This window comes from Erpetoichthys calabaricus, chromosome 10 (genome assembly GCF_900747795.2).
Source record: "Erpetoichthys calabaricus chromosome 10, fErpCal1.3, whole genome shotgun sequence".
NCBI classification, from domain to species: Eukaryota; Metazoa; Chordata; class Cladistia; order Polypteriformes; family Polypteridae; genus Erpetoichthys; species Erpetoichthys calabaricus.
The window spans coordinates 2,931,320-2,945,083 of record NC_041403.2 but is presented as its reverse complement, the minus strand read 5'-3'; the positions used below and the strand labels follow the sequence as shown (position 1 = coordinate 2,945,083).

Here is a 13,764-nt window from a genome sequence, read left to right as displayed (position 1 = left end):
GAATTCAACAGATTACAAAGTTGACTTTTAAAAAAATATTGGACTTTTCGGTGCCCGGCCAAAGGCACGGATGTGAACCCGGATAACGGACAATACACGGATGTCCGGTTAAAATGATTGTCACGCATCTGCTATCACAAATCACTGTAATCCCTTCCAAAATACCGCTCTTTTCTCTATAAATTGAGTTGCGTCGGGAACACAACCTCATATACCTGATCGCCTTTCACAAAGATAAGATGAATTTCAGCCGTGACGGTGCATTTTCACGTAATTCTTAATGATTTCTAGTATTTATGGCTAGGACTTAATGAAATATAATTATCGTTCATACAGACTATTCTGCAGAGAACCGCGTCTCCCATGATCATGGTAAGCCCTATTCATGATTCTTATAAGCATTAAACCAGTATGTTTAAAAAACGGTGGGGTGAAACCTTAGTGATTGGCTCAATCCTTATATATTTTTCTCTTAGAACTGTACATCCGAGCAGACTCGGAAAACGGTAAGGCTCTTTTTAAAAATATTAAATGTTTAAATATTCGCATAAAGTTTGGGAATGTTTGCGCGTGCTTGTCCTTGGGCATGTTTGAGCGTGGCCTTGTGCGTGGGTATGTTTTCATGAGGGAGCGTGCGCTTGCGCGCATGATCAGTTGTATCCTTTTTATATGGACATTTTCTATCTGTCTATACCGTTCATGAAAGGGTTTGATGAAGGGTCATGTGTGAGTGAATATTTGAGTATAATTATGGTTGTATAATGGAAAAGGTACAGTGATAAAGTTTGTTTTAAAAACGGGCGGTTGAATCCTTTATTTTTTTTTCTTCGAGGGCTATATTCCTATAGAGTCTCCAATTCATTATGCGGAAGCAGGTAAGAACCTTTTTTTTTAAAATACTCTGTTGACAACGTGCGTGTGTGTGTTTGCACGTACGAGCTTGGGAGCGCTCGTGAGAGTGTGTGCGCATGCTTGGGAGAAATTGTGCGCGTGTGTGTACGCAATCTTGGGAGCGCTTTGTGCGCGTGTGTGTGTGTGTGAGCTTGGGAGCGTAAGCATTTTCATTCATTCATTTCGCTAAATGTAATTATTTTAATACTGCCTAGTAGACCCAAAGTCCGGGTGACTTTTAGATGTATCAAGTGTATTGTTGAATCATGTGTAAATGAATAGGATTAAGATGTTCCTGTATTTATGAGATTATATCTTAAGAACCAGGCTGTCCTTTTGATCCATCTTGGTATAGGGTTTGCGCATGCATTTTGTTAAAGTGCTTTGGGTATTTACAAATAACCTATTTAGGGCGAGAGTCTGTCTAGCTACCGTAAAATAGAATTTTTATATGGACAAGCTTCTATCGGAATGAATCGTGCATGAAAAGGTGTGACGTGGAATAAAACGTGCAGGGTTTAAACGCATGAGCTATGTGTGTGCGCGCATATGTGTGTGTGTGTGTGTGTGTGTGTGTGTGTGTACATGTGTGGATTGCTTGTTTAAAGAGAGACTGTGTTTTGTATGAACCGTGGCAAGCTTTGGAAGCGGGGCTTGTTATTTTAAAGAGTGTATGTCTTTTGTTTTTTAGACGATAACCCTTTACAGAGTGAATCAGTTTCTCAAAGGGTTTCCCCCGGGCTGCCCAACAGCACTAAGTGTGATTTTAGATTTCAGTTTACCAAAAAAACGTAGGAAGCATACAGAAATCCAGATTTTGTGAAAAGAGGTCTTTAACTGAGAAGTTCATACTTTATTTCCAGGTCCCAGCCCCACGGGTATTTTAACACAAGTGTTGGATGGATCAGAAAATCTATCCCTGTACCATAACTGGCAGAATCTACAAACACATCCGCTCTCTGAGAGCAGCATTCAGCATTCTCCGGTGCCCTCTGAGAGCCGCGTTCAGCATTCTCCGGTGCCCTCTGAGCTCAGCTTTAATTCCAATATCTTGCAGTCTTCTCCACTATCACCGACGCCCTCTAATTCTAACCGGTGGGCCCCTTTGCCAGCAACGCTTCACTCTGACCGAGGATCTTGGCGTAGAATTCGTTATTCACCCCGATATTCCCTTTGTCCTGACCACCAGCGGAGACATCAAGAAAGACTGGAGCAGCTGACTGAACAAATTCACCGATTACTGGTGCAATTTGTAGAATTAGAGGCTCCTGTGTACAACTCCATACCCGAAATGTGTTTATGCTTGATGCATATGTATGCTTTTTACATTGCTCTAACCCATAATTAAAGGAGAAGTTTTATATTACTTTTTTTCATGAAAAATAACATTGATAGCAAATTATTATATTCTGTGTTCATAATTGTAGCCTTTGCTTAAATTTAGGTCATGCCTGAAAACAGGTCTAGCGGCAGCAGCGTCACCGGCAGTGACAGCAGCTGCAGTGATACAGACGGTGTGTGTGAATATTCTGGAGGGCGTAAAGGTAGGAAAAGACCGTCCAGTGAAAACCTGAGACTATTAAAAGAGATGTCTGATAACCTAGAATATTCTATAAAGCCCCCTAAAATCCCCACCCCTCTGCGATCTCCTCAAATTGTTCAATCACCACACCCAGTGACACATCCGATCGACAAATATTGACCTCATTAATAATTCGCTCCAGGTTCTAAATTCTGATGAAATAGCCGTAGTTAATGCTCTGCTGGAGCTTTTGAAGAATACCTCTTCTGAGGCCAGAACGTCTTCAGGCCCTTCACAACAACCTAATACCCTAGACACGAATGTAGAAACCCCACAAACTTCTACCTCGGGGATGTCAGGGCCCTCATGCTCCTCCAGTGCAAGTAGATCCCCACTTCAACACTCCCCTGTCAGCGTCCCGGTAATACAGCCTTCTACCTCAGGGTGCTGCAAGGTCCATCTTCAGCAATCACCTGCTGATAACTTAACAGGGTGGGATAATTCAACTCCTCAGACAGGATCCGGAGTGACTAATCCATCCGGGGTAAACTCGAGTCTCGAAGCCGACTCTCCACAGCCATCTACCTCACATACAGACAATCCTTCGTCTCCAGACCCGTCAGCCCTCCACTTCTAGATTAAATAATTTATCTATAACGGAGCATCCAAAATTTAACAATATCGAGATTAGGCACCACTTCAATTTTTCTGAGGCCTACACACTTGATTCATTCGCCGAAGTTTTTAATCATATACACGAGACCCTTCAGCAAATATTAGACCATTTTACGAGCACTTTGAATCCTAAGGATCTAGTGCAGTTAGAATTACGTGCCGAATCTCTCAACCCCAGTGTTTTTTCCCTAACCCCCGCAGGTATGCTTTCTGTGGAGGATTTTTTTAATCAAATTGAATTACTTCTCCAGAGTCACGCTACTATTTTAGCCGATTCCAGTCTGACACTAATTGTTCAGGTAGTGAGGGTTCCATCTGGGGGATCTAGGCGTAAAGCCTGTACCGTTTTCAACGATATAATCATTGAAAAGAAACGGAAACACCTATGGATCTCCTTCAACCCGAAGGATCAGTGCTGTTTTGCCAGGGGTTTGCTGGCTGTATTAAACGCTAGGTTCAGAAACAATCAGAAATTGTGTGAACAAGAGGCTCGTCGATTGCACGTCAGGGTCGGATTATCAACAGATCAGAAAGTAATGTTTTCAGATATTGAAAAGTTTGAGAGGTTAATGGGAATTAAAATTATCATCTGGTACCGTTAACCGAACACTAGCGCTCTATTAAAATTTGAAGTGTCCCGTGCCAGAAAAACAAAGACGGCTTTCCTGTTTTTGCATCGTGAACATTATTACGGTATTTTGAATCTAAAAGGCTTTCTGGGATTTTCCTACATCTGTGATTTCTGCTACACGGGCTTTTCTAATCCGTCACGACATCGTTGTGAGCAGCACTGTGACGTTTGTTTATTTACAGACTGTGAAAGGGTTGACAGGGAGGCTTTTTGGTGTTCCGATTGCCATTGTTTCTGTTGATCAAGGCTATGCTTCAAACTCCACAAAACGCGCAAATTGAATGAAAAGACTCGCAGGTCTGAAAGTATCTGCGACGTCCATAAAGTCTGCCCTCTCTGCAAATAGAGATACAGCTTGAAAGCCGATTCAAAACCTCACAAGTGTTGACCCAAACATTGTCGCGTTTGTAGAATGGTCATGAAAGAATCGGATGAAAATCATCAGTGTTTTATTCAAAGCTCACTGGAAAGATTACTCCACGAAAAGTACATGTTGTATGATTTTGAGTGCCGTTAAGATGACGGAATCCACATCCCCAATTACATCCACTGCATGCATTGGAATGGTCAATCGTGGAGTTGGGGCCAGGGAGGACTGCGTCGCAAAGTTCTTCCACAGATATCGAAGTCCGAAATACCAAGAGTACACGTTCATAGCTCAGAATTCTAAGGGGTCCATCCATCCATCCATCCTCTTCCGCTTATCCGAGGTCGGGTCGCGGGGGCAGCAGCTTGAGCAGAGATGCCCAGACTTCCCTCTCCCCGGCCACTTCTTCTAGCTCTTCCGGGAGAATCCCGAGGCGTTCCCAGGCCAGCCGGGAGACATAGTCCCTCCAGCGTGTCCTGGGTCTTCCCCGGGGCCTCCTCCCGGTTGGACGTGCCCGGAACACCTCACCAGGGAGGCGTCCAGGAGGCATCCTGATCAGATGCCCGAGCCACCTCATCTGACTCCTCTCGATGCGGAGGAGCAGCGGCTCTACTCTGAGCCCCTCCCGGATGACTGAGCTTCTCACCCTATCTTTAAGGGAGAGCCAAGACACCCTGCGGATGAAACTCATTTCAGCCGCTTGTATTCGCGATCTCATTCTTTTGGTCACTACCCATAGCTCATGACCATAGGTGAGGGTAGGAACATAGATCGACTGGTAAATTGAGAGCTTTGCCTTGCGGCTCAGCTCCTTTTTCACCACGACAGACCGATGCAGAGCCCGCATCACTGAACTTGAACTCCTCCACTTGAGGCAGGATCTAGCTCCCAACCCTGAAAGGGCACTCCACCCTTTTCCGGCTGAGGACCATGGTCTCGGATTTGGAGGTGCTGATTCCCATCCCAGCCGCTTCACACTCGGCTGCGAACCGATCCAGAGAGAGCTGAAGATCACGGCCTGATGAAGCAAACAGGACAACATCATCTGCAAAAAGCAGTGACCCAATCCTGAGTCCACCAAACCGGACCCCCTCAACACCCTGGCTGCGCCTAGAAATTCTGTCCATAAAAGTTAAGAACAGAATCGGTGACAATGGGCAGCCCTGGCGGAGTCCAACTCTCACTGGAAACAGGTTTCGACTTACTGCCGGCAATGTGGACCAAGCTCTGGCACCAATCGTACAGGGACCGAACCGCCCTTATCAGGGGGTCCGGTACTCCATACTCCCGGAGCACCCCCCACAGGATTCCCCGAGGGACACGGTCGAACACCTTTTCCAAGTCCACAAAACACATGTAGACTGGTTGGGCAAACTCCCATGCACCCTCCAGGACCCTGCTAAGGGTGTAGAGCTGGTCCACTGTTCCGCGACCAGGACGAAAACCACACTGTTCCTCCTGAATCCGAGGTTCGACTATCCGACGGACCCTCCTCTCCAGAAACCCCGAATAGACTTTTCCAGGGAGGCTGAGGAGTGTGATCCCTCTGTAGTTGGAACACACCCTCCGGTCCCCCTTCTTAAAGAGGGGGACCACCACCCTGGTCTGCCAATCCAGAAGCACTGTCCCTGATGTCCATGCGATGTTGTAGAGACGTGTCAACCAAGACAGTCCTACAACATCCAGAGCCTTGAGGAACTCCGGGCGTATCTCATCCACCCCCGGGGCCCTGTCACCAAGGAGTTTTTTGACCACCTCGGTGACCTCAGTCCCACCTCCAAGTCCCCAGGCTCTGCTTCCTCATTGGAAGGCATGTTATTGGGATTGAGGAGGTCTTCAAAGTACTCCCCCCACCGACCCACAACGTCCCGAGTCGAGGTCAGCAGCGCACCATCACCACCATATACAGTGTTGACACTGCACTGCTTCCCTCTCCTGAGACGCCGGACGGTGGACCAGAATCTCCTCGAAGCCGTCCGAAAGTCGTTCTCCATGGCCTCCCCAAACTCCTCCCATGCCCGAGTTTTTGCCTCAGCAACCACCGAAGCCGCATTCCGCTTGGCCTGCCGGTACCTATTAGCTGCCTCCAGAGTCCCACAGGACAAAAGGGACCGGTAGGACTCCTTCTTCAGCTTGACGGCATCCCTCACCGCCGGTGTCCACCAACGGGTTCGGGGATTGCCGCCACGACAGGCACCGACCACCTTACGGCCACAGCTCCGGTCAGCCGCCTCAACAATAGAGGCACGGAACATGGCCCATTCGGACTCAATGTCCCCCACCTCCCTCGGGACATGGTCAAAGTTCTGCTGGAGGTGGGAGTTGAAGCTACTTCTGACAGGGGGCTCTGCCAGACGTTCCCAGCAGACCCTCACAACACGTTTGGGCCTACCAGGCCTGACCGGCATCCTCCCCCACCATCGAAGCCAACTCACCACCAGGTGGTGATCAGTTGACAGCTCCGCCCCTCTCTTCACCCGAGTGTCCAAGACATGTGACCACAAGTCCGACGACACGACCACAAAGTCGATCATCGAACTCAGGCCTAGGGTGTCCTGGTGCCAAGTGCACATATGAACACCCCTATGCTTGAACATGGTGTTCGTTATGGACAATCCGTGACAAGCACAGAAGTCCAATAACAAAACACCACTCGGGTTCAGATCGGGGGGGCCATTCCTCCCAATCACGCCCTTCCAGATCTCACTGTCATTGCCCACGTGAGCATTGAAGTCTCCCAGCAGTACGAGGGAGTCCCCAGATGGTATGCCCTCTAGCACACCCTCCAGGGACTCCAAAAAGGGTGGGTACTCTGAACTGCTGTTCGGTGCATACGCACAAACAACAGTTAGGACTCGTCCCCCCACCCGAAGGCGGTGGGAGGCTACCCTCTCGTCTACCGCAGTAAACCCCAATGTACAGGCTCTAAGTCGGGAGGCAATAAGTATACCCACACCCGCTCGGTGCCTCTCACCGGGGGCAACTCCAGAGTGGTAGAGAGTCCAGCCCCTCTCAAGGAGATTGGTTCCAGAGTCCAAGCTGTGCGTCGAGGTGAGCCCGACTATATCTAGCCAGAACCTCTCAACCTCACGCACTAGCTCAGGCTCCTTCCCCTTCAGAGAGGTGACATTCCACGTCCCAAGAGCCAGCTTCTGTAGCCGAGGATCGAACCACCAAGGTCCCCGCCTTCGGCCACCACCCAACTCACACTGCACCCGACCTCCTTGGCCCCTCCCAGAGGTGGTGAGCCCATGGGAAGGGGGACCCACGTTGCCTTTTCGGGCTGTGCCCGGCCGAGCCCCATGGGTGCAAGCCCGGCCACCAGGTGCTCACCATCGAGCCCCACCTCCAGGCCTGGCTCCAGAGGTAGGGCCCCGGTGACCCGCATCCGGGCAAGGGAAAACGCCGTCAAAATTTTTTATTCGTCATAGGAGGTTTGTATAACCGCTCTTTGTCTCATCCCTCACCTAGGACCATTTTGCCTTGGGTGACCCTACCAGGGGCATAAAGCCTCGGACAACAGAGCTCCTAGGATCATTGGGACACGCAAACCCCTCCACCACGGTAAGGTGGCGGTTCGAGGAGGGATTCTAAGGGGTATGACGGCTATTTCCTAATGAAATATCTCGTCGAGAGAGGGCAAACTCCAATTGTTACAGTTCAGGGTTGTAAACTAATGTGTTTTATAGAAGAAGATTATGACTTGAGATTTATCGACTCTTTGAGCTTCTTACCCATGAAATTGAGCAGTATGCCCAAAGCCCTGGGATTCCAGGCTCAAAAAGGGTACTTTCCCCATTTCTTTAACATCGTTGAAAATCAAAATTACATCGGGCCGTACCCCGAGCCTAAATATTACGGCATTCAACACATGATGAGCCAGGAAAGAGAGGAATTTTTGTCTTGGTAAGATTCGATTAAAAACAGTACCTTCAACTTTAGACGAGAAATGGCTTACTATTGTAGAAACGACATGGTTATTTTGAGAACAGCATGCATGAAATTTATAGAGGAAGTGCTCAGGATCGGTAATATTGATCCTTTTCAGTGTATGACCCTAGCTTCTCTCTGCCTGTCCATGTACAGACAAAATTGCATGCCTGATAATGCGATTGGAATAATTCCGAGTTATCATTACAAAAGCACTCACAAAGCTTTTTCTAATGCTTCTATTCAATGGCTGATGTTTCTTTCTGAGAAGGAAAAAATAAACATTCGGCATGCCTTGAATCACGGTGAAGTAAAGATGGGTTCCTTTTATCTAGACCACAGGTGTCAAACTCTGGCCCGCGGGCCAAATTTGGCCCGCCGTGTAATTTCATTTGGCCCGTGGGGCAATATCAAATTAACATTAGAGCTGGCCCACCAGTATTATACAGCGGCGGTGTTGCTGTAACACCGCATTCACTGCGAATACTACAAATCCCATAATGCTCTGCGGTTGTTTTGGCGCGCCAGCTTTGTGTCAGTAGATTTCTAGCAAGCAGCGTTCTTTCCAGACGTGCTGCGGCCCAATACTACAACTCTAGGTGTCACTGTTTTACCCCTACCAAAAATGACGAAAAGGAAGGGAGAAAACAGAACTTTTCGGGACAGGTGGGAGACAGAATATATGTTTACGTATCTGAAAGACAGACCTGTTTGTCTCGTTTGTGGAGCCAACGTGTCGGTACCTAAGGAGTACAACCTTAGGCGACACTATGAAACGAAACATCAGGACATGTACAAGGACCTGGACACGACTCAAAGGAGCCAGAAAGTAGAGGAGATGAAGAGAGGGTTGGTTTCACAACAAAATATGTTCAAAAAAGCCACAGCACAAAACGAGGCTGCTGTAAAGGCGAGTTATATCGTGGCAGAAGAAATCGCCAAATCAACCCGATCCTTTAATGAGGGAGAATTTATTAAAAAGATAATGCTGAAAGTTTGTGACCAAGTGTGCCCAGAGAAAAAACAGGCCTTTTCAAACGTAAGCCTGAGCAGGAACACAATAGCGGAGCGCATATGTGATCTTGCCACCAATCTGCATGACCAGCTGATGGAAAAGGGGAAAGATTTTGTTTCTTTTTCCCTCGCTGTGGACGAGAGCACTGACGCGTCTGATACTGCGCAGCTGTCAGTCTTCATCCGCGGTGTCGACTCAAAAATGTGTGTTACGGAGGAGCTTTTGGGATTTAAATCCATGCATGGCACAACCACAGGGACGGACATTTTTGAGGAGGTTTGCAAATGTGTAACTGAAATAAACCTGCCGTGGGATAAACTCGTGGGATTAACCACTGATGGTGCGCCAGCGATGAGTGGTAAAAAGAATGGTCTGGTGGGCAGGATGCGTGAAAAGATGCGGGAAGAGAACTGTGCAGGTGAGCTATCGGTTTATCACTGCATTATACATCAAGAGTCACTGTGTGCTAAAGCCCTAAAGATGGAACATGTTATGACCACAGTAACACAAGTTGTTAACTTTATAAGAGCCAAAGGTCTGAATCACCGCGAGTTTAAGTCTTTTCTGGAAGAGTTTGGTTCGGAACACACAGACGTGCCGTATCACACAGAGGTGAGATGGTTAAGCCGCGGAAAAGTACTGAACAGATTTTTCGAGCTGCGTGAAGAAATATGTCAGTTTCTGCAAAGCAAAGGGAAGGACACAGCAGAACTCCAGGAGCAAAAGTTTATGTGTGAGCTGGCCTTTCTGTCTGACATCACAAGCCATCTTGATGCGCTGAACCTGCAGCTACAGGGGCGGGGGCCGCATCATCACCGAGATGTACTCGTCAGTGAAAGCTTTTAAAGCTAAACTCTGCCTGTGGGAGAATCAGCTGCTGCAAGGAAACCTTGGCCATTTCCCCTGTTGCCAAACCATAAATACGCAGATCTCTACCGCCGTGTGCGCACAGTTTGCTGAAAAACTCAGTGTACTCGGCGCTGAGTTTAACCGACGATTTGGCGACTTTGATGGTCAGAAATGGAGATTTGAACTGCTTAGTAATCCCTTCGCAGTCGATGTGGAAAAAGCACCAACTAACATTCAAATGGAGCTGATTGAACTCCAGTGTGATGACACGCTGAAGTCAAAGTATGATGCTGTTGGCGCCGCACAGTTTCCACAACACATCCCTGACACAATGCCTCAGCTCCGCACCCAAGCTGCTCAATTGCTCTCCATGTTCGGCAGCACTTACCTATGTGAGCAACTTTTCTCCTCAATGAAGATGACGAAAACATCTCACAGGGCACGTCTCACTGATGAACACCTTCGTTCGATAATGAAGGTTGCCTCAGCTCAAAGCCTGAGCCCCGACACTGATGAACTAGCATCCAAGAAAAGATGCCAGGTGTCTGGCTTGAACACACCATGTTAGATCAGTGTGTCGCAAACTGAACAGTAAAAAGGCCTGAATGATTGATTTATGTATTAGCTAGTGGAAAAAGTTAATGTTGATATTTAGTAAATTGAAAAGAGGCATTCATTTTTTATTTAAATGTTATTTAATATGCCATTGATGTTTCTTCGTTTGTTCTTTGACAGTTGATTTTGCACTATTAAGTTAAGTTAAGCTATAAGCATGGCTTGTTCCATATTCAGTGTTAAAGCAAATCAGTGTAGCAAACTGAGCAAAAACATTTTATTCATGCACTCTTCTCTTGCTACTTCAAGGCTTGAATGTTTGATTCATTCATTATTGTTATTTTGTTTTCAAATGTATTTATTAGCCTGTGGAAAAAAGTTTATTTTGATATTTACCTCAGAAGGCTGCAAATAGAAAAGAGGCATTCAATTTTTATATTTAAACATGAAACTCGGGTTTGCATGTCATTATAAAGTTATATAAGCCTTGCTTGTTCAATTTTCAACGCAAAACTTGTTTGGGTGCCTATTAAAAGGTAATTTTTTTCAACCTTGGCCCGCGGCTTTGTTCAGTTTTAAATTTTGGCCCACTCATTATTTGAGTTTGACACCCCTGATCTAGACGGTTACGCCGAATTTCAGGGTGTCCTGACGGCCTTTGAGTTTGCTGGCTGCTTTTATCATGGCTGCCTAGAATGCTACGAGGCACAAGCTAAACATCCTCTCACGGGGGCGCCTTTTGCCGATTTGTTTAAAACGCTTGACGACAAACTGAAGAAATTGCGTGAAAAATTTAATCTGACGGTTAGAGTGATTTGGGAACATAAGTGGGAACGCCTGGAAAAAGGGGACTCGGAGCTTCAGGACTTCTTAAAACGCTTTGAGTTTCCTGAACATATCAATCCCCATGATGCCCTGTATGGATGGCGTACCAGTGCTATCAAATTATATCATAAGTTTCAAGGCGACGAGCAAATGCATTATTACGATTTTACAAGTCTGTACCCTTATGTCAACAAAACAAAAACCTACCCGATCAGCCATCCGACCTTTGTTTTTGAGGAGTTTGCAGATCTTAAACATTACTTCGGGCTTGTTAAAATCACCATGCTAGCCCCTTGCAATCTGTATTTTCCAGTCCTCCCTTTAATTAATTTGTGGTAAATTGATGTTCACTCTGTGCCGTACGTGTGCAGAAACCCAAACATCCACCGGACTTTGCCATCACAGTGATATGTACGCATCTCAAGAGAGGGACGTAGCTGTCTCCGACTCTTTGGTGAGACACAATGTCACTGTAGACATACAAGGTATAAAACCCCGCTCTGATATCCGCGGGGTAAGCACCATCATTCACCAGGCCTATGGTCATGTCCGAATGGACTCCTAGAATTCTCCCCAACTGCCCCCTGACACAGGCCCAGTCTTAGGTATTATGGGGCCCTAGGCGAAAGGGGGGTCCAGGGGCCCCCCTGGAAGCTCTGTGAAATGCGTGAAAATTAGACCAAGGAGACGTTTTCTTGTAAAGTTACGAGGTCATCACCATGCGTCCCTTTTTCGCCCGGAGTAGTTAGCTGCTACAATTTAGCCAGTTTGAACTGTTAAACATGTGAGGGGAGGGGCGGGCCGGGGGCCTGGCTGCCGTCTATCCGGGCGGTCGCCTACTTTGCCAATGCCTAAGGCCGGGCCTGCCTGACATGAAGAGTTTCATCCTTCGTGGTGTTTACGACGTAGAATCTTCACTCCAGAGCATTGTAGCGGAATCTCACTGTGTTTTCCGGTATCGGTAAGCCTGAAGAACCAGCCTCAATGGCATTGGGTTCTTTTGCCACAGCTTCATTCATCTTGGAGGTCACTTTCTTGATGCTAGAGTAATAGCCTGCAGGAATAGTATAAAACCTGGTTAATTGTGGGGACCTCACAATCGTTATCGTTATCTGGTTTGTCTAGGGTGTTCCAGGTGTGAGGATACTGGATTTCAGCCAAACCAACTTCCCAGGGGCCCTGTAGTTCGATGGGTGCGGCTAATTTGATGGTAAACTCAGCGATGGTAGGGAAAACATCTCAGGAAGAATTGCTGGGAAGAACGACATAAAAGCTTTTTCTCTCCATTGTAAGCACCCGTGAATGAAATACTAATTTTTGCTTCTCAGTATTTAACGTCTTGCGCGTAGCTTTCAGGGATCCAACTGTTAAACTTTTCGGGCCATCCGAGCCATTTCACCAAAATATGCTTTTTTCTATCGATATTTTTTTTTCGCCAAAATCTTTTCAATCCTGAAGACGTCCGTTCCTCGAATCTTTTGTAACTCTGCGTCGTAAAAGGAGTCTATAATGTCTTCGCCGTCATAATCTTTTGAGCTTGTAGACCAGCGGCTACCTCGGGACTAGTTCAGAAACGGTAAATACCTTGTCTAAAAAAGTTTGTTTATATCCTTTGGTAAAAGGATTCCGGGATTTCGACACTCTCACCGTATCCCCGACTTTGAATTTATATTTTGGGTTTCTTTTGGGTTTAGTTAGGCCGTATAAGGTTTTAAAGACTTTCCAAGAATTGGAACTATTCACCTCAGCAGGGGCCATTTTTATACCTCGGTGATGGCTCAGATTATAAGATTTCACCAAGTCCTGTAGCCCTTGCAGATAGGCCCGGGTATTCTGGAAGCTGAAATAATGCCACATTTTGGTCTTCAGAGTTCGGTTGAATCTCTCCACCATCGAAGCCTTTAATCCACTAGCGGTGGTAAAATGTTTTTATTAAGCAGGCTTTAGAGAAAAGCCAAGCAAAATGACACCTTTTATTGGCTAACTAAAAAGATTACAATATGCAAACTTTCGAGGCAACTCAGGCCCCTTCTTCAGGCAACATATAATACAGAGACTGGAGTTCCCTGTGTTTATATACACACTCTAGGACAAGAAACAACATTGGGAAATATTTAAATGAGAAATTTTGAATGTAAAAAATTAATAGATTCATTCAGGCTAGGGTTAATTTAACAAGAGAGAAAAGAACAATGTATTGTCAAGATCTCTGGATAAGATAACTGTCCAACAAAGTCTATTGAAGTTTGTAATGAGTTTTTTCAAAACAATGTGGGTCTGTAGTCAGGTTGTCTGTCATTCTGAGAGATGTAAACAATCCTCATATCTGGCCATAAAACTCTTGTCTTTATTCAATCCATGTTGTAAAGTATTAAATTTCAGCATGAGTTTAACTTCCCATTCTTTTCTCTCTTGCTGTGTTTTGAAGTTGCCCATAAGCCCTGTGACTTTAAAGTCCTTCTCACAGTGTCCATGGCTGTTGAAGTGGGCCGCCACAGGAACAT

The 13,764-nt window shown here is 46.3% G+C and overlaps 1 protein-coding gene and 1 pseudogene across 1 annotated transcript in view; one reads left to right on the top strand and one right to left on the bottom strand.

The window, feature by feature from the left end:
• The window catches only part of LOC127529379 (uncharacterized), a 773,396-nt gene that overhangs the window by 341,539 nt on the left and 418,093 nt on the right, over positions 1-13,764 (bottom strand). The gene's annotated exons all lie outside the window — the stretch shown is intronic.
• On the top strand, positions 8,642-10,448 carry LOC127529432 (general transcription factor II-I repeat domain-containing protein 2-like; annotated as a pseudogene).